The 20,963-nt window shown below is 50.3% G+C and overlaps 1 protein-coding gene across 2 annotated transcripts in view; it reads right to left on the bottom strand.

The window, feature by feature from the left end:
• SLCO2B1 (solute carrier organic anion transporter family member 2B1) overlaps positions 1–19,703 on the bottom strand; it is a 53,270-nt gene extending 33,567 nt beyond the window's left edge. For both annotated transcript variants that reach the window (XM_077341162.1, XM_077341163.1), the window contains exon 1: positions 19,590–19,703. The gene's annotated coding sequence lies outside the window, so the exon portion shown is untranslated. The remainder of the gene's footprint in view (positions 1–19,589) is intronic.
• Positions 19,704–20,963: the final 1,260 nt, after the last annotated feature.

Genomic DNA, 20,963 nt, shown 5'->3' with positions numbered 1-20,963 from the left:
ATGTGGGGGAGCGCAGAATCGAACCCAGCATGCCAGATTAGAAGTCTGCACTCCTAACCACTACACCAAACTGGCTCTCAGTGGAAAAGTGGAAAGAAATGTGCTGATAATGCACACCCCTCCTTGCTTTAAGCCATTTGCTGGCAGGGGCTCCTGGGAATCGTAGTCCATGGACATCTGGAGGGCCGCAGTTTGACTACCCCTGCTTTAAGCCCTTGGATAACTACCTGAAATACGCAGAGGGGTGCCTGCTAAAATTCCTTTGGGGCGACAGGACAAAGGTGATTTCAAATGCACTTGCCAAATTTTGCTTCTTAGCATTTAGAAAAGCGAAACGCTTTACTTCAACAAAACGGGGAATTCCCTTGTTGCTGTATTTTTTATACTCTAGCATCAACTTATCCATTTTTATTTGATGTATGTTAATAATCATGTAATCAAAAGTAATTTGCTGTTTTTTGACCATGTTAATAAAGCTGATCCGCCTTAGTGCAAATTCACCCTTTTGCCAAAATCACTTTTGTTCTAATGAAATGAACAATCAGAGCGTCATGATGATGCATTTGCATGTCAGGCCCTTAGAAGCCAGGTCCATCAGTAGTTCCTAGCCTGTACAAAAAAGAGAACCGCCATGTTCAACAGCAGTCAACCTCTGAATCACAGTGTCAGTAGTGGAAGGCCTTGGGTTCCACGCTCTGTTGTTGGCCCTCCAGAGGAACTGGTTGACCATTGTGTGGAACAGGATGATGGAGTGGATGGACCTTCACTGGCCTGACCCAGCAGTCCTGGCTCTTCCGAGGTTCAAATGAGTTAGGTCCTGTTGCTGGCCCTGCAGAGGAACTGGCCGGCCCCTGGGTGAGACGGGAGGCTGGACTGGAGGGACCCTCCCTGGTCTGACCCAGCAGGGCTCTTCTGAGGTTCTTATCTTGGCCACTCTGCCCTGATGTTGTTCCTCCAGTCCAGAGGAGCTGGTTGACCGCTGTGAGAAACAGGATGCTGGACTATTTATTAAACTGAGTTATTGATATGATTTTCATTCCACCCTCCCAGCAAACCAGCTCCGTACTAGATGGACTGTTGGTCTGATCGAGCAGGGCTCTCCTGAGGTTCTTATGAAGGCCCCAGCGTCTTTGCCCTCCTGCTGGATCTCCAGGAACAGGTTTGGCCACCGTGTGAAATGGGAAGCTGGGCTAGATTGACAACAGCCCTGATCTAGCAGGTACACATCCTCAAAATGTATGTATGCCTGCAGAGCTATCCGAGAGATCAAGTCAGTTTATATTAAAGCCACATCTAAAAACATCCCAGGCTCAAATGTTAATTGGGAACGAGGGACGCCTTGAATGGCTGGTTTGTTTTCTCTGTCATTCCGATTCCCCCGAGAAAGGGGAAATTGAAGGGCTAATACAATTTGGGTTCCATTTCTGTTGTCAAGCTTGATCTTGTCAAGACAAGCAGAACTGGATTGAGCTGTGATGTTTCTGTGGCTCTCGGGAGGGGCGGGGGAGGGGAGACGACAAATGAACGGAAGGCAGAAATTCAAGAACATGAGATGCAGGAGTTCCAAGCTGATAACGGCAAATAGTTTTCATGGCCTCTTATGCAAGTAGCAACAGAGTCTCTTGGACCTATAAGTGTCACAGAATCATAGAGTTGGAAGGGGCCATAGAGGCCATCTAGTCCAACCCCCTGCTCAACGCAGGATCAGCCCAGAGCATCCTAAAGCATCCAAGAAAAGTGTGCATCCAACCTTTGCTTGAAGACTGCCAGTGAGGGGGAGCTCACCACCTCCTTAGGCAGCTGAACTACTGACGGTGAATTTTTTCCCCCTGATATCTAGCCTATATCGTTGTACTTGTAGTTTAAACCCATTACTGCATGTCCTTTCTGTATGGGTTATCACTTTATTGCCCCCACCCAGTGCCTTGCGCTCTGCGGGTGCAAATCTGTTTGTGGTCCCCTGTCCCCGGCAGGTTAGAAATCTCAAAAATAAATAGAGTATCTCCCCAGTGTCCGAGAATGACCTTTTGAGAAAGCAACCCCTGGGCGCATAGCTCAGATTTCCTGATGCTCGAGTGCTTCCGATAAGAAACTTGAGGATTTGGCGGAAAAAGCTACAACCACAGACTTTATAAATAGGCCAGGACAGATCTGGGGTTACTTTCCACAAGTCAGCAACTTCGCAGCCAAAGTGCTAACAACAGATTCTCAGGAAAGCTGAAATAATTGCCCCAGTCCTGGATAGACTCAATGTTAAACTGAACGATATAGGTTAACAACGATACAGGCTAGATATCAGGAAAAAATGTTCACAGCCAGAGTAGTTCAGCAGTGGAATAGGCTGCCTAAGGAGGTGGTGAGCTCCCCCTCACTGGCCGTCTTCAAGCAAAGGTTGGATACACACTTTTCTTGGATGCTTTAGGATGCTCTGGGCTGATCCTGCATTGAGCAGGGGGTTGGACTAGGTTGCCTGAAACCTCAGACTAACACAGGAGGCAAAAGAAGCTGTTGTCTTCCTCTCCTTAGCCATGGGGCAACTCACCAGCAGCTGGAACTTTGAGAGAGGCCAACACCTCTCCCACCCAGCAAGCAGCAGGAAAAGGAGCACAAATAAGCCCCATGATTGGCCCTAATTGGAAGAGTTTCCCTATTGGCAGAAATACCCCCTTCCCCAGGGCCAGTCATGTAGGGAGTGAGTTGTCAGCAGCACTCAATTTGAACTGATTGGCACTCATTGGCACAGTGCTTTCTCCCTGTCTGCATGTAATTTGAGCTGATTAGCCTCCATTGGGACAGTGCTGTCTCTGTATTAGCAACACCCCACCCCTCCCCCAGAAGGCCAATCAGTGCTCTCTCTCTCTCTCTGCATGCAATCTGAACTGATTGGCCCTTATTGTGACAGTGCTTTCTCCCTCTTGGCAGCACACCCCCAGGGAGGGCCAATCAGGTAGGGAGTGAGTTATTTGCACCCAACCTGAGCTTTATTATACAATTTAGTGGGGAGCTTCTTAGATAAAATGTCAGTGGGAATCCATCAGCCTTGGGGTATGACAGAAGGACCCACATTCTAGCTTTTGTCTGAAGACATTCATTCCCAACCACAAAGTTTGTTAGTCCTAGAGTGGCTCCTGGACTCTTGTTCTTGTCTGCTGCTGCAGACAAACTCACACAGCCTACCCAACTCGATCTGTCTCCGTGGAAGGGGACCCATATCTTGGTGCCTTCAGGGGTTCTAGGACACAACAAGTGGCCGGCAACTGCTGGAGACAGTCTGCTGCCTGATCCAGAATCCACCAGAGTGAACCCACAAGGTCTGGGTTGCTCTTACATCCATCTTTTGTTTCACTATTTCAAAACATTGGAAGGTTTTGGGGTTTTTTTTTAAAGACCTATGTTTTAAACCTTTTGGCATTTCGCAGGGCCTGCAAAACGAAGCTCTTCCGCCAGGTCTATGGCTGAGGCTGGGGTCGGTGAGGAAGATCGAGGGGACCCCCCCCCTCTGGTGTCAAGCAACAACCTGAGCCATCTAAACTCTCCTTCCTCCCCCCCTCTAGAGGTAGGGTCGGGTGGGGTAATACTCCGCCATGTTCTCTTTTCTTGTGATTTTATGTCTTGGGTTTTGTGTCCCTTTAATGGGGGTTTTAGCGGGCTTTTATTGGACATCTGCAACCCGCCACGAGCCGGATCCGGGAGTGGTGGGGAATAAATTTAATCATCATCATCGTCGTCATGTGCCTTTAAAGCTGGTATCCCCTCACCCCATCAACCATAGCAAAATAGTTTTTCTGCATCTTTTTTACCCATTTCAGGTACCATCTTTTCCCAAACAGAACCTTAGTGGGGGGAGGGCTCCTCTTGAGGAGCCCTGGCAGCTTCAGTATTCTGGGCAAACACCCACTCATTGAGGTAATCAAATTAGCTGTGCAAATATCACCAAATGACTTGCGCAAAAACAATTAAGAAGGGGAGGAATGCTTCCAGCAAGGCTTAATTACCTAGCATTTGTACATAAATCACCCTGCGCTATTCAGATGAAGAATGTTTGGTGCAGCCCTGCAGATTTATCTTGGCTGTAATTTTGGGCTCCTTCGCTAGAAGTGCCCGTAAATCAGTCCTGCAGCTTCTGCTGATTGGCTTTTTTTTCTCTTTTCTTTTCTCTTAAATAAAAAATTCAGGACCGAAAGTTCCTCCCCAGTTATACTCCAAACTTACCCCATTCTTACAACATCCATATAGCAACGGCCAGAACGCTCCAGGAGTTTTTGCGCACCCTGATCCGTCCTCGCCGTAACAAGGGCTGGATTCGAATCCTGATGTGACCGGCCAGAGGGGAGCTGTTTTGGGTTTTCAGCCATCTTAGATGGCTTCAAGGAGCGTAAGGAAGGACAACAGGTGGAGCAGAAGGGGTCCGTTGAGATGCTGTCGGGGTTAGGCGGGAGAAGCTCAAGGTGGCAACATCTGCTAGACGCCAGCCAAGATTGCAGCTGTCGCAAATCACAACGTGCAGCTTGAGCAGGCAGCTTTCAGCAAACGTGCAACGTAAGCTAGTTCCAGGATGAAGCCGATAATGGAGTAGAGAAGAAAGGTGAAATGAACTATTGTGCAGTTGTGTGCGGGCCAACCTTGTAAAATGGCCAATAATCTTTGCTGCAGGGGTTGCGGGGCATAGACCCATGCATAGAATTTGTATAGTGAAGAGGTAACTTGCACATGCTCCAGAAGGTGTTGACCACATGCTCTAAAAGCTAACACTGTAGTGTTTTGGGCAGGTCTCTTAGCTGTTCTGCTGCCTTGAACTGCCTCTTGTTGCAATAAAAGCTACGTTCTGCTTAAACGGAATTTCTCTGTGTTTTGAACTGAAGCAAGGCACATAGGCCATCAGAATACAAGCTTCCAGAAAGCGTCAAAGCTCCCTTCGTCAGATGCAAGTTAGAACAGAGATCCCAAAGTCCTTGTGTCCTGTTCAGAAGGGGGAAGGGATGTCCTCAAGAAAGGAGTAAGGATGCAGAGGTACAATGGACATTAAATCAGCTTGATGAGAACAGAGGAGAAGGGCTATGGGGAAGAAAATTAGCATCCTTAGCAAGATAAGAATCCTACGTCCCTCTTCTCCCCATTGTTTTGAATTTGTGAATGAAGTTCCATTCAGCAGAATCACAATGAAATCTCCCCTTGAAGCTTCTCTGTTTGGGGAGTGGGACTCCTCAGCTGCGGAATTCCCTGGAAGAATTAAATGTTCTCTCACTTTTTTTTAATTGTTGTAATCTTCAAGGTCAGATTAGACTGAAAAATAAAATCACAGCTTCTTCTAGGACGTTCCCACCAGGGTAACTTCGGTTCCTGGACATGCATAATCCCCCAAACCTTATCAGTCTCGAATCTTGTTGTTCTACTGCAGAGCAACTTGGCTACTTTCAAGCAGAGCCAAGGGGCCCCTTCAGCACTGAGCCCCATTGCTCTTGGCCAGCAGCGTCACCTGGATTTTGGCCCCTGTGTGACACAGAGCATTGGGCTGGATGGGCTGTTGGCCTCATCCAGTACGGCTTCTCTTACTGTCTTACGTCCTTGATTGGATTTAGGATGCTCCTGTCCTGGTGCATCTGCAACCCTTTTTAGTGCCGTCTCACCTGTGGTCACCCTTCATGGCAAACTCACACCACAGTCCAATAACAAACGTACACCAGGCAAAGGAACAGCTCCCCTTTGCAGACCCCACCGTACGGGTGGGCATGTCCACAGCTGTGCTTTCCAAACTATATGCTGCACGATCGTGCCCCTTCTGGGGTTTCTCGAGGCCTGTAGGCCAGTGGTTCTCATAGAATCATAGAATCATAGAGTTGGAAGGGGTCATGCAGGCCATCTAGTCCAACCCCCTGCTCAACGCAGGATCAGCCCTAAGCATCCTAAAGCATCCAAGAAAAGTGTGTCTCCAGCCCTTGCTTGAAGACTGCCAGTGAGGGGGAGCTCACCACCTCCTTAGGCAGCCTATTCCACCGCTGAACTAGAATCATAGAATCATAGAGTTGGAAGGGGCCATATAGGCCATCTAGTCCAACCCCCTGCTCAACGCAGGATCAGCCCTAAGCATCCTAAAGCAACCTTCTCAACCTTCCTAATGCTGCGGCTCTTTAATACAGTTCCTCATTTGGTGGTGACCACCAACCATAAAATTAGGCAAGGGTTCTTTCACAGAAATTAAACCAAAACTGACCCATGGCATGAAGATCCTTTAAAATCAGAGACCAGTGGCACCTTTAAGACCAAGATTCAAGGCGTGAGCTTTCGAGTGCAAGCACTCTTCCTCAGACTAAGAACTGACCATCATGACAGTGGGAATATATAAACAAAAGTTAATCCTGTTACATTAGTAAACTGTGTCACAGCACCCACACTCAGCCACATGATAATTCCCTGCCAAACCAGCCCTTGTTCATGATTGTTTTTTTTCTGGGGTTTCTCAGTTCAGTCCTGCCTCTTCTCCCACCATGCCCATCTCGCTCTTTTCCACTGCTCCAGACAGACAAACGTTCTCTCGATCTACCCCACAAGGCTGCTGTAGGAATGAAATGGAAGCGGAGCGATGCCAGGGCCCTGCTGCGACCCCTGTGAAGGGGCCATTCGACCCCCAAAGGGGTCCCGACCCCCAGGCTGAGAACCACTGCTGTAGGATGTTTTGGGGGGTTCCTAGTGGTCAAAAAGAACCTCTTGTGGCGCAGAGTGGTAAGGCAGCAGACATGCAGTCTGAAAGCTTTGCCCATGAGGCTGGGAGTTCAATCCCAGCAGCTGGCTCAAGGTTGACTCAGCCTTCCATCCTCCCGAGGTCGGTAAAATGAGGACCCAGCTTGCTTGCTGGGGGGTAAGCGGTAATGACTGGGGAAGGCCCTAGCAAACCACCCCGTATTGAGTCTGCCATGAAAACGCTGGAGGGCGTCACCCCAAGGGTCAGACATGACCTGGTGTTTGCACAGGGGATACCTTTACCTTTACCTAGTGGTCAAAAAGTCGAGAAAAGCTGGGCTAGATGGACACAGAAACAGGCATCGTTCCGCCTGGCAGCCAGGGGCAAGCAAGGTCAGTCTTGCCAACTGACCTCTCCAAAATGCTTCCCAGCTGGCGGGCGAGAAAGAAACACCAGGCTGCTGCCAGGGGCCTTCCAAACCGATTAAAATAACAACAACAGGAGAAAGGAATGAAAAGGCAATTGCACTGAATTTCCCCCAAAAAACCTGGACAGCTCCTGGAATTGCATCTGATTTACAAGTACAACGATATAGGCTAGATATCAGGAAAAACATTTTCACAGTCAGAGTAGTTCAGCAGTGGAATAGGCTGCCTCAGGAGGTGGTGAGCTCCCCCTCACTGGCAGTCTTCAAGCAAAGGCTGGATACACACTTTTCTTGGATGCTTTAGGATGCTTAGGGCTGATCCTGCGTTGAGCAGGGGGGTGGACTAGATGGCCTGTATGGCCCCTTCCAACTCTATGATTCTATGATTTCAGGACAGAGATCAGTTCCCCTGGAGAAAATGGTTGCTTTTTCAGGGTGGCTTCTATGACATTGTACTCTTTAGGTCCCTTCTCTTCCCAAACCCCACACCCCACAAGCTCAGACCCCTAAATCTCCAGGAATCTCATGACCTGGAGTTGGCAACCCTAGATTTCACACAAGCAAAAAAGAAAGAAAAGATGGCCTGTATGGCCCCTTCCAACTCTATGATTCTAAAAAACCTTGCTCTCGCTCTTCATGTGAAGAATGCAACTCCTGGTCAGGTAATTAGCTAGTCTGCAGAGTTTCGATCCAGCCTTAAACCCCCCCAAACAATTAACCATCCAAAGAAAGGGACAATGACATGTGCATTTTGCACCCCGGTCTCTCCCAGTAGTCTTTCAGAGGGCAAAAGATACATTTAGCGGGTCTCACATGAATTTGTTACCGGAACACTGCTGTATTGCTATTTCCAAAACAAATTTAGCTCCTCATTATATCATCTCCCTGTTTATCAAGCAAGAATCAATCTTCTTTCTGTCTTCTCCTTTTCCAACTTAGACTAACCCTTGCGTCCTTCGAGGAGGTGAGATGGCATTTCCCCCCATATGAATTGTCCAAAAGAGGATGGATAAAGAAATAGCGCGGTGACAGATCGAGCTCTCCCTCCCAAAACATCAAGGAGAGGGTGAGAATCTCTCGTCTCCCTCTGCCTAGATGGCAGAAGGAATTCCCGTGATATTTTTTAGAAGAGGCTTCTGGCAACTTAATAAAGGCTTGCCATAAAAATGCCACCAGACAATGTTTTTTGCTGCGACAACAAAACTGAAAGAGGCAGTGTGAAAATCGTAAAAACAATGTGAGTAAACGGAACGCAGTAAGGATCTGGCGAAGATTCACCCCAATCAGAATTTGAACAGTGATCTGCCTCTCCTGTGCTTTAACTACTTGCCTAATTTTATGGTTGGCGGTCACCACCAAATGAGGAACTGTATTAAACTAGACTCCTAGAATCCTAGAGTGGGAAGGGGCCATAGAGGCCATCTAGTCCCACCCCCTGCTCAGTGCAGGATCAGCCTCCAGCATCCAGGAGAAGGATCTGTCCAGCCGCTGTTTGAAGACGGCCAGTGAGGGGGAGCTCCCCACCTCCTTAGGCAGCCCCTTCCACAGCTGAACTAGACTCCTAGAATCCTAGAGGGGGAAGGGGCCATAGAGGCCATCTAGTCCCACCCCCCCTGCTCAGGGCAGGATCAGCCTCAAGCATCCAGGAGAAGGATCTGTCCAGCCGCTGTTTGAAGACGGCCAGTGAGGGGGAGCTCCCCACCTCCTTAGGCAGCCCCTTCCACAGCTGAACTAGACTCCTAGAATCCTAGAGTGGGAAGGGGCCATGCAGGCCATCTAGTCCACCCCCTGCTCAGGGCAGGATCAGCCTCAAGCATCCAGGAGAAGGATCTGTCCAGCCGCTGCTTGAAGACCTCCAATTTTCTCAAGGGAAACTGATCCGTACAGTCTAGTTGTAGTTCCTGGAGAATCTAGAATTGCCAATCCCCTCCCTGGCCACCAGTGGGGGATAGAGAGTAGGGTTGCCAGATCCAGGTTGGGAAACACCTGGAGATTTTAGGGGTGGAGTTTAGGGATGGAAGGTACTTCAGGGGGGTACAATGCTGCAGTGTCCACCCTCTACACCAGGGGTAGTCAAACTGCGGCCCTCCAGATGTCCATGGACTCCAATTCCCAGGAGCCCCTGCCAGCATTCGCTGGCAGGGGCTCCTGGGAATTGGAGTCCATGGACATCTGGAGGGCCGCAGTTTGACTGCCCCTGCTCTACACCTTCCATTTTCTTCAGGGTAAATGATCTCTGCAGCGTGGAGATGTGCTGTAATTCTGGGGACCCCCAGGTCCCTCTTGGAGGCTGGCATCCTAGGAGAATCCCAGGCCCTGTCTGAAGATTGACCACCATAATAGCAAGGGTTTAAATGCATAGGATTATGGACAGTAGAAAAGTATACACACACACATATATGGCACGTCAAAAAGTAGTAGAAGAAGAAGAAGAGTTGGTTCTTATATGCCGCTTTTCCCTACCCGAAGGAGGCTCAAAGCGGCTTACAGTCGCCTTCCCATTCCTCTCCCCACAACAGACACCCTGTGGGGTGGGTGAGGCTGAGAGAGCCCTGATATCACTGCCCGGTCAGAACAGTTTTATCAGTGCCGTGGAGAGCCCAAGGTCACCCAGCTGGTTGCATGTGGGGGAGCGCAGAATCGAACCCAGCATGCCAGATTAGAAGTCCGCACTCCTAACCACTACACCAAACTGGCTCTCTGCACTGAGCAGGGGGTGGACTAGATGGCCTCCATGGACCCTTCCCACTCTAGGATCCTAGGAGTCTAGTTCAGCCGTGGGATGGGCTGCCTCAGGAGGTGGGGAGCTCCCCCTCACTGGCGGTCTTCAAGCAGCGGCTGGACAGATCCTTCTCCTGGATGCTAGAGGCTGACCCTGCACTGAGCAGGGGGTGGGACTGGATGGCCTCCATGGCCCCTTCCCACTCTGGGAATCTAGGAATCTAGTTCAGCAATGGAATGGGCTGACTCAGGAGGTGGGGAGCTCCCCCTCACTGGCCGTCTTCAAGCAGCGGCTGGACAGATCCTTCTCCTGGATGCTAGAGGCTGATCCTGCACTGAGCAGGGGGTGGGACTAGATGGCCTTTATGGACCCTTCCCACTCTAGGATTCTAGGAGTCTAGTTCAGCCATGGAATGGGCTGCCTCAGGAGGTGGGGAGCTCCCCCTCACTGGGGGTCTTCAAGCAGTGGCTGGAAGCTCATGGCCCTGTTCCACAACCAGGTCTCCATGGCATTGTACCCGGCTGCTCTCTGGACAATTGATATCGGTTCCCCTGGAGAAAATGGCTGCTTTGGGGGGTGGGCCCAAGATACCCCACTGAATTCTCTGACAGATCTGTTCTTGCTTTCAGTGGGGAGTGTGTGTGCATGTCTAGAGTCCAAGAAGAGATTGCCTGTTAACAAAGCACATGGTGGCCCCATACCCACATACACACATCCTTACCTAAGTCCCTCTTTTCCAAGAGAAAGGCAGGAGATGATTTTAATGAGGGGGGAACCTGCTGGCTTTGAAGGGCAGTATAGACAATCTCCCAGTTTTGGTTTGTGCCATAAACCTTGACCCTATTATTAAATCTGAAAGGGAACTAAAATATAAAAAGCTATGATCACAACAATAAACATCAGAAATTTCTCAACGCCCCGACTCAGGGAGAAGGGGATGGACGTAGATCCCTCTTCACAGAGAAGGGCTACTTGGGAAAACCAATGACGTCACTTCCTTCCACAGGCCAGCATAAAGGGAAGGGGGGGGGGGTCTCTGCAAGATTACATCTCTCAGCTCCATTGAGGGGTCCCCACTTTTTTCTTTTCCTCCCTTCCCCCACAGGATGCTATAATAATTTGCCATGACTCCAGTTAACTTCCAGCCAAAAGTCAACCAGCCCTTGACCAAAATTTGGTAGGACCCTCAGAAGCCAGATGAAGGTGCCTGGGGGGGGGGGTGTATTCTCAGCTCCCTTTGTAGCCACTGCAAGTTCTGGTCATCAGAAGAGGCTCTCTTTCACTTTTCAACCCTTCATTCACTGTCATGTAAACCAGTGCAATAAACGCTCGGGTATCATAAAATCATAGAGTTGGAGGGGACCTTCTGGGTCATCTAGTCCGACCCCCTGCACTATGCAGGACACTCACAACCCTCTCGCTCACCCACTGTCACCTGCCACCCCCTTGAACCTTCACAGAATCAGCCTCTCCGTCAGATGGCTCTCCAGCCTCTGTTTAAAAATTTCCAAAGATGGAGAACCCACCACCTCCCGAGGAAGCCTGTTCCACTGAGAAACCGCTCTGACTGTCAGGAACTTCTTCCAGAGGTTTAGACGGAATTTAGAATCATAGAATCATAGAGTTGGAAGGGACCTCCTGGGCCATCTAGTCCAACCCCCTGCACTGTGCAGGACACAACCCTCTCGCTCACCCACTATCACCTGCCACCCCCTTGAGCCTTCACAGAATCAGCCACTCTGTCAGATGGCTCTCCAGCCCCTGCTTAAAAATCTCCCAAGATGGAGAGCCCACCATGGAAACATTCGCTTGCAATGTCCTGGCGTGGGTGTTCCCATTTCCTGTGTTCATGATCTCATTAACCTTAAGATCTGCCTGGGCTCCTGTCAGGCCCATCCGTTAATGACCCTTCCTGGCATGACAATAAATCTTTAATGATGTACAATGCATAAATGAGACTTTCTCTTTGGGCCTGTCAAGAATTAAAGGGAAAACACCTTGTAGGACTTTGGATAAAAGTTGTCGCAAGAATGACAGCCAAAGTTAAACTCTACTCCGGCTAAGATAGTCAAGAGCAGTATGGCGGCAGGAGAAAGCGGCAATAATTCAGGAGCAATAATTCAGATCAAGAAAATGGGTGGCAGGAGAGGAGCTTGTGTGCGCAGGGACTCCTGAAAGCCCCTCCCCTGCCGCACATTTTGCAAGACTTGAAGGTGCTCCTGGACTCTGGCTCTTTTTTGCTGCTGGACAGACTCACCCGGCTGGATCTATCCCCATGGAAGGCCCCACAGAGTCAGCTTGATGCTGGAGTTAAGAGCGGCAGCTTCTCATCTGGTTTGATTCCCCGCTCCTCCACATGCAGCTGGGTGACCTTGAGCTAGTCAACGTCCTGTTAAAGCAGTTCTCACGGAGCAGTTTCTCTCAGAGCTCTCTTGGCCTCACCAGCCACTTGAAGTCCCTTTTGGGCAGTGAAAAGTATGGTAATTTTTTTCTTCTTCTTCCTTCTTCTTCTGACATTTTGTCAGTCTTGAAGGTGCTCCTGGACTCTGGCTCTTTTCTACTGCTACAGACCAACTAACACAGCTCCCCATTTGGATCTACTCTATTGCTAGTTAGGGCTGCCACCTTCCAGATGGGGCCTGGAGATCTAAGAGAACCAGTCCCCCCTGGACACAATGGCAGCTGGGGGGTAGTGGTCTCATATTTATATCCTACCCTTCCCCTCCCCTCCACAAACCCTGCTGTCCCCAGACTTCACTCCCAGATGCCCAGGAATCTCCCAACTTGGAGCTGGCAGTGCTAATTATGTCCTCCTCAGCAGGGGTGGAGTTGCTACATTCAATTTAGGAATGCCTGCAGATTTGGGGAGCCAGGAGAGGAGAGGGACTCCCATGGGGTTCAGTGCCATACAGTCCCCCCTCCCAAAGCATCTGATTTCTCCATGAGAACTGATTTCAGTAGTCCAGAGGTGAGCTGTACATTTCCTGCATTGTGAGTGTCCTGCCTAGTGCAGGGGGTTGGACTAGATGACCCCGGAGGTCCTTTCCAGCTCTAGGATTCTAGGTTTCTAAGACCTCTGTTGCCTGGGGATCATTTTCAATTCCAGTTGATCTCCGCACTAGCTGATGCTGAGTAAGCCATGTGTCAGCAGAAAACCTACAAAACCATTCAGAAAATGCAAAAGAAAACACCGGACACAAGTTTACTAAAGAAATATAAAACGGAAAATCAGGGGGAAACAAAACTGGCCTTCGATCGGCATCCGGAAAGAAACTGGTTTCACATCTTGCTACACTCCAATTGTAGCGTGAAAATGCGGAGCTTTATTCACAAGCCGCTTTTTAAGGTAAAGGTAAAGGTAAAGGTATCCCCTGTGCAAGCACCGAGTCATGTCTGACCCTTGGGGTGACGCCCTCCAGCGTTTTCTTGGCAGACTCAATACGGGGTGGTTTGCCAGTGCCTTCCCCAGTCATGACCGTTTACCCCCCAGCAAGCTGGGTCCTCATTTCACCGACCTCGGAAGGATGGAAGGCTGAGTCAACCTTGAGCCGGCTGCTGGGACTGAACTCCCAGCCTCACGGGCAGAGCTTTCAGACTGCATGTCTGCTGCCTTACCACTCTGCGCCACAAGAGGCTCTTAAGCCGCTTTTTAGACATTGCATTTGTTGGTTTTTTTTTTAAGACTTCTCAAACGGCTTGCAATGCGATTTGTTTTTGCAGGATGTTTTTATGTATTTGGGGTTTTATGGGTTTTTATATGTTGTTATCTGCAACAAACCTTTATTCGAAAAGTTGAAAAGTGTTGTTATCTGCCACGAACCTGCCACGAATATGTTGTTATCTGCCACGAAGGGGAGTGGCGGGCTATAAATTGAAGTAGTAGTAGTAGTAGTAGTAGTAGTAGTAGTAGTAGTAGTAGTAATAATAGTCTATTGGGATTATACTGTGGGGTAGGAAGGCAGTGAAGCTGCCAAATCTGAGTTGGTAAATGCTTGGGACTTCGGGAATGGAGGGGGGGGGAGAGATGGAGCTCAGCAAGGATGTGATGCAATAGAGTCCACCCTCTACTTCCTCCAGGGCAGGGGTAGTCAACCTGTGGTCCTCCAGATGTTCATGGACTACAATTCCCATGAGCCCCTGCCAGCGAAGGCTGGCAGGGGGCTCATGGGAATTGTAGTCCATGAACATCTGGAGGACCACAGGTTGGCTACCCTTGCTCCAGGGGAACTAGCCTGTGGCCCCTCCCATCCCCAAACCCCGCCCTCCCTGGGCTCCGCCCTCACAATTCTCAGGAATTTATCAGCACGCAGTTTGCAAGCCTATCACCCTTCAGGTTCTAAGCCGCCTCGAGCCACGAAGAAAGGTGACGCGTAAAATGTTTCGATCCATCAATAAAACCGGCGCCTGCAGCCCTCGATCCGTTTCCACCGTAAGCGGAACTCTGTTCCCCGACCGGACTGACGCAAACACTGGTGCAGTGCGAGGGAGAACCATCAATCCCGGCGGCATGGGCTGGGCTGTCCAATTTCAATAACCTCCGGGTGAATTATAGGCAGGCCTCGGGCATTGTTTGTGGGAGAAATATCTGCAGCCCCTGCAAGAAATAATTTGTTAGTCTCCCTGTGCCATCATTAATTCATGCCGAAGGGAGGTGTTCTCTTAGCATTGTTTAATATTAATAGGCGAGAGAGAACAGTCTTTTATTATGTATAAATAGTTCCTCTCTTTTCATGGCAGTGTCCTAAATCCTCGGCAGAATGTTTGGTCGGCGTGAATTGGGAAACAACGATCGGGTCTGGCAACTTGCATCGATGGATGGCACGCAGATTCGACCTTAATTTACAGAACTACCATTCCGGTGACTTCTAGCATATTAATGTTGAGCGCCGGAGGTGGTGGGGGAGCCTCTAGAACAGCCTCTGGACATTCAGGACACGTCTCCCCAGAGTGTTTCAGTCTGCACGGGGAGGGTTGACGCCTCTGGGATGGAAAATTGGGGGAGATCTGCAGGGGTTCGGTGGGGTGCAAGGCCCTAGACTGGAGCCCACCCTCCCAAGCAGCCGTTTTCTCCAGGGAGCTGAGCTTTGTAGCCAGGAGGTCAGGCGTAATTCTTGGGAGTCTGGTGTCAATACTTCAGCCCAGTTCCAGACTTGCTCAGGGTGATGCACCCTTCCAGCAAAGGAGCCAGACAGACCCTGCCTCCCACCATAGAAAGAAACCCTTTTGGAAAACACTCAGAAACAGAACAAATGCCTGCTTCGAAAACATTTCCAAAGCCCCTGGTTGCAAACATTCCGGGGGAAAGACCAGAAGCGAAGCCCTGTTGGGTCAGGCCAGTGGCCCATCCGGTCCAACCCTCTCTGTCACACAGGGGCCAAATCCCAGGAGCCATCAAGAGGTCTATCAGCAGGGCCAGAACTCCAGAAGCACTCTCATGGTTGTCCTCCAAGCACCCAGGAGACAGAACATCACTGCCCCAGACATAAGAATGTTAAAGAAGCCCTCTGGGTCAGGCCAATGGCCCATCTGGTCCAACACTCTGTGTCACACAATGGACAAATCCCAGGAGCCATCAGGAGGGCCACCAGCAGGGCCAGAGCTCCAGGAGCCCTCCCACTGTGGCCCCCAAGCATCAAGAAGGCAAGAGAATCACTGCACCAGACATAAGAACCTAAGAGAAGCCCTGTTGGGTCAGGCCAGCGGCTCATCTGGTCCAACACTCTAAGTCACACTCTGGCCAAATCCCAGAAGCCATCAGGAGGTCCACCAGCAGGGCCAGAACTCCAGAAGCACTCTCATGGTTGTCCTCCAAGCACCCAGGAGACAGAACATCACTGCCCCAGACATAAGAAGCCCTGTTGGCTCAGGCCAATGGCCCATCCAGTCCAACACTCTGTATTACATGATAGTCAAAACCCAGGGGCCATCAGGAGTTTAGACGATCCTAAACTGGGAGGGGGAGCAAACAAAAGACAGCAACAGAATACAGGATGATCTTGACAGGCTCGAGAAGTGGGCTAAACTGAATAAAATGAAGTTCAATAGGGACAAATGTAAAGTTCTGCATTTAGGTAGGAAAAACCAAATACACCAATATAAGATGGGGGAGACGTGTCTTGTCAGTAGCAAGTGCAAAAAGGATCTAGGAGTCTTACTAGACCACACATTGAACAGGACTCAGCAATGTGACTCGGTATACATTGCCCTCCTCTGGACACGCTCCAGTTTGTCTACATCCCTCTTCAACTGTGGTCCCCTTAAATCAGGGGTAGTCAAACTGTGGCCCTCCAGATGTCCATGGACTACAATTCCCATGAGCCCCTGCCAGCAAATGCTGGCAGGGGCTCATGGGAATTGTAGTCCATGGACATCTGGAGGGCCGCAGTTTGACTACCCGTGCCTTAAATCATTTCATTGCTCTTTTCTGCCCCCTTCCCAGCACTAGACTATCTGAAGCAGAAGGCGACATACGTCGTCCCACCCTCCCTCCCCCAGCGAGGCCAGGAAAGCACATACAGACGGATGCTCCTTTTGCTGACGCAGCTTTTCCACAGCAGCCTCAGTTGAGCCACATCGGCGCTGGTGGTTTTGCTGCATTTTCTAATTTAAGCTTGCTCAAAAGTGGCACCAGCAACAGTTTTGCTCCAGTGTGAATGGGGGGGGGGGGGGGGAAGAGGGGCATCGGTTTCCTGAACTGCAATCGGAGAATCACCGACTGTATTCCGTTCTCACTGAGGCCCTTTCACTGTCTTGTTGATTTTATTTTGGGTTTCTCAAGTCGTTTCCGCAAACCACAATCGTGAGCAGCTATTTGGGGAAAGAGGGGGACCTCCCAAGGAGGTGGCTGGCACGGCCTCAGTGGGCAAGGGCGTCTCTGTGCCGAGGCTAGATTTACGAAGGTGCTAGGGTGGCCAGGTCCGGGTTGGGAAATCCCTGGAGATCTGAAGGGGGAAGGCCTCGGTGAGCAGAATGCTGGGCAGCCCACCCTCCCAAGCAGCCATCTTCTCCAGGGGAACGGATTAATGGAGTATGGAGTTCACCTGTCGATCCAGGAGATCCCCTCGAGACTAGCCATCACAGAATCACAGAACTGCACACGTTACTCCAGGTGTGGTCTGACCAGTGCCGTAGACATCTTGTGATTTTGATGTGATACCCCTGTTGATACAGCCCAAAACGGCATTCGCCTTTTTTACCGCTGCATCACACTGCCTGCTCATGTTTAGCTTACAATCCACAAGTACCCCAAGTACATCCTACTGAAGGTGGTAAACCTGCATACCTGAGCACAGAAAACTTTGCATATCAGGGAGGAAATAAAACGGAAAGAATCCCAGCACTCAGAAGGGTATCAGATAAAGGAGAAACTAAACTTCCTCCCTTGCCTTCTATCTTTCTAACTGCAGGGACTTTTCCCCGACTAGGATGAAGGTTCTGCAAAGGTGAAACAGGAGGGATTGGCAGGAAGGAGGCCATCTCACAAGAAAAGAACTCATGGGCACTCAGTTCAGGAGCAGGAGGCTTGGGATGGAGAAAAGGAAGTCCGTCTTCACCCAAAGAGTCAGGAACACGTGGAATTCACTGCCTCAGGAAGTGGTTGCTAAGCACTGACTGCTTCCTCAGGAAGGAAGGAAGGAAGGAAAATACAGGGAGAAGGAAGGAAGGAAGGAAGGAAGGAAGGAAGGAAGGAAGGAAGGAAGGAAGGAAGGAAGGAAAATACAGGGGGAAGGAAGGAAGGAAGGAAGGAAGGAAGGAAGGAAGGAAGGAAGGAAGGAAGGAAGGAAGGAAGGAAGGAAGGAAGGAAGGAAGGAAGGAAGGAAGGAAGGAAGGAAGGAAGGGGAGAGGCATTACTGTCCTTTTGAGGTGGCTTGGTCCACACTTGGTAGTAGTGACAATGTGCTTTTGGAATTTGCAATTGTGGGAAAGAGAAAGCCTTTACGTAGTCATACGTATAGACTGGACTTTTTCATCAGACTGGAAGGAGGTGAGTAGCGGGGTACCTCAGGGCTCGGTGCTTGGTCCGGTACTTTTTAACATATTTATTAATGATCTAGATGAGGGGATGGAGGGACTACTCATCAAGTTTGCAGATGACACCAAATTGGGAGGACTGGCAAATACTCCAGATGATAGAGACAGAGTTCAACAAGATCTAAACACAATGGGAAAATGGGCAAATGAGAACAAGACGCAATTTAATAAAGATAAGCGTAAAGTTCTGCATCTGGGTCAAAAAATGAAAAGCTTGCCTACTGGATGGGGGATACGCTTCTAGGCAACACTGTGTGTGAACGAGACCTTGGGGTACTTGTGGATTGTAAACTAAACATGAGCAGGAAGTGTGATGCAGCGGTAAAAAAGGCAAATGCCATTTTGGGCTGTATCAACAGGGGCATCACATCAAAATCACAAGATGTCATAGTCCCATTGTATACGACACTGGTCAGACCACACCTGGAGTACTATGTGCAGTTCTGGAGGCCTCACTTCAAGAAGGATGTAGATAAAATTGAAAGGGTACAGAGGAGAGTGACGAGGATGATCTGGGGCCAAGGGACCAAGCCCTATGAAGATAGGTTGAGGGACTTGGGAATGTTCAGCCTGGAGAAAAGGAGGTTGAGAGGGGACATGATAGCCCTCTTTAAGTATTTGAAAGGTTGTCACTTGGAGGAGGGCAGGATGCCGTTTCCGTTGGCTGCAGAGGAGAGGACACGCAGTAATGGGTTTAAACTACAAGTGCAACGATATAGGCTAGATATCAGCGGAAAAAATTCACAGTCAGAGTAGTTCAGCAGTGGAATAGGCTGCCTAAGGAGGTGGTGAGCTCCCCCTCACTGGCCGTCTTCAAGCAAAGGTCGGATGCACACTTTTCTTGGATGCTTTAGGATCCTGTGGGCTGATCCTGCGTTGAGCAGGGGGTTGGACTAGATGGCCTCTATGGGTACTTCCCACTATATGATTCTATGACTTCAGGAAAGCTGATTTTCACAGACTTAAAGGTATGTTGGGTAGAGTCCCGTGGTCAGAAAGACTTAAAGAGATGGGAGTCCAAGAGGACTGGGAGTTTCTTAAAAGTAATATACTGAAGGCTCAATCACAAACAATTCCCTTGAGAAGAAAAGATGGAAGGCGCCTAAGGAAGCCAAGTTGGCTCTATAAGCAGTTGTCAAAGGATTTGAGGAATAAAAAAGAGTCATTTGGGAAAAGGAAGGAAGGCCTTATTACCAAGGATGAGTATAAACCAATAATTATAGGGGGAGTGTTAGAAAAGCTAAAGCTCAATGTGAGCTTAGGCTAGCAAGCCTTTAAAAAAAGGCTTCTTTAGTTATATTTCAAGGAAGAAAAAGAGTAGGGACACCATAGGACCACTGCGAGGACAAGAAAGTGAAATAACAACAGATGATGAAGAGAGGGCTGAACAGCTTCACTCCTTAATTCCTTCTGCAGTTACAGCCTGTCCCAACCCCCCCCCCCAAAAAAAGACTCCAGCTCCACATCTCCAGGCATTTCCCACCCCGCAGTTGGCAACCCCCACAGGAAGGCACGGAAGACGGCAGCGCTGGAGAAACATTTGCAGAAAAGTCCGTCTGGCCCCGGCAGGGAAGCTCAGCCCAAAAAAGCCATCCTCGGTCCAGCTGTTGCAGGCATGAAGGGGCCTCCAAAGCCTTCCTGAGATCTTTATCACTTGGGGGGACGAGGGGGCCTGGCATTAAGGCTTGGGAGACTTTCATCACTCCTGCCAAAACATCTGGACTACTTACAGCCGCGAGGCCTGCTTCCCCAGAGTCTTCCTGCTGCCTCTGCACGGTGGGTGGCTCCTCTGGCTGGCTGGCTGGAGGGAGGTTCACTCGAGTCTCCAGCAGAGACAGGAAGAGACTCTATCCTGCCTTCCCTTCTTGAAATGTGCACAGGGCTCAATTCCCTCCCATTTTCTGGCACGCTTTTCAGCAATGCCGCAGGTCTCACACTGTCCCTTCCCCCCCCTCCCCCCTCGCTTTTGTTGCACAACATTTGGGATCTCGGCTCAGAGAGGTTGAGGAGCCCCTTCTGTCAACAATCTCTCTCTCTCTCTCTGTTCCTCCCCAAGCCCCAAAGAGCTTCCAGAGGCAACGACTGGGACCTGTGCCAATCAGCCACGGCAGGTGTGTCCTTAACGCAGGGGTAGTCAAACTGCAGCCCTCCAGATGTCCATGGACTACAATTCCCAGAAGCCCCTGCCAGCATTCGCTGGCAGGGGCTTCTGGGAATTGTAGTCCATGGACATCTGGAGGGCCGCAGTTTGACTACCCCTGCCTTAACGGCAGCACCCAGCTGCACAGAAGCAGATCCACATGTTTTGGGCTTGACCCGCAAGGCATGGTTTGGGGACGTCACTGACGTCTTCCTAGAAGGGAGAGAACCTCTGCTGCTGGGGTGGGAAATTAGGGCTGAGAGACGTCCGGCTCACTCCCTGGGGACCTGGTGAGGGGGAGCGGATCCACTGCTCTGCAAGAGGGCTGCCAGGCTGCCCTCTCTACTCCACGTGCACCTTTGAGAGCCAGCGTGGTCCAGTGGAGGAAGGGTCGGAGTGGGACCCAGGAGACCCAAGCGTTGCAGTCAGTTGGAAGGAGGCGGGCTGGAGGCGCCAAGGCGCGGCAGCTTCTTCGCGTGGGTTACGGAGAGAGACCGATGGAGCTGCAGCGCACTGAATCAGTCTGTCGAGGCCAGGATTGGCAGCAGTTCTCTCAGAGCGGCAGCAGTTCTCCAGGGTCTCAGTCCGAGGTCTCTTATGTCACCTCCTGCCACCGCCTTTAACCAGAGATGCCGGGGAGGGCATGCCAAGTGGAGGCTCTGCCACGGAGTTACGTGTCCCCCCACCACACCTTATCCCAAATCAGACCATTTTGGTCAATATCCAGCTCTCTGTTTCCACCCCGCTTAGGGATACCGATGCCAGAACCACGGACAGGGCGGTAAGAATCCAGGCACAATCCCAGGGGAAGGGGGAGAGAAGCTGCCAGTACTCCGGCCCAGAGGAAAATGAGTTGCAGTCAAAGAAGTCTGTGCTCCCCTTTGCGCATCCTGCTGACGCATGATTGTCTGAGGGACAGAAGAAGAGTCCACAGAGTCCGGACCCAAAGACAAGTAAGGCCGGG

This window comes from Paroedura picta, chromosome 6 (genome assembly GCF_049243985.1).
Source record: "Paroedura picta isolate Pp20150507F chromosome 6, Ppicta_v3.0, whole genome shotgun sequence".
NCBI lineage: Eukaryota > Metazoa > Chordata > Lepidosauria > Squamata > Gekkonidae > Paroedura > Paroedura picta.
The sequence above is the reverse complement of the archived record's forward strand: the minus strand, read 5'-3'. Positions and strand labels throughout refer to the sequence as shown.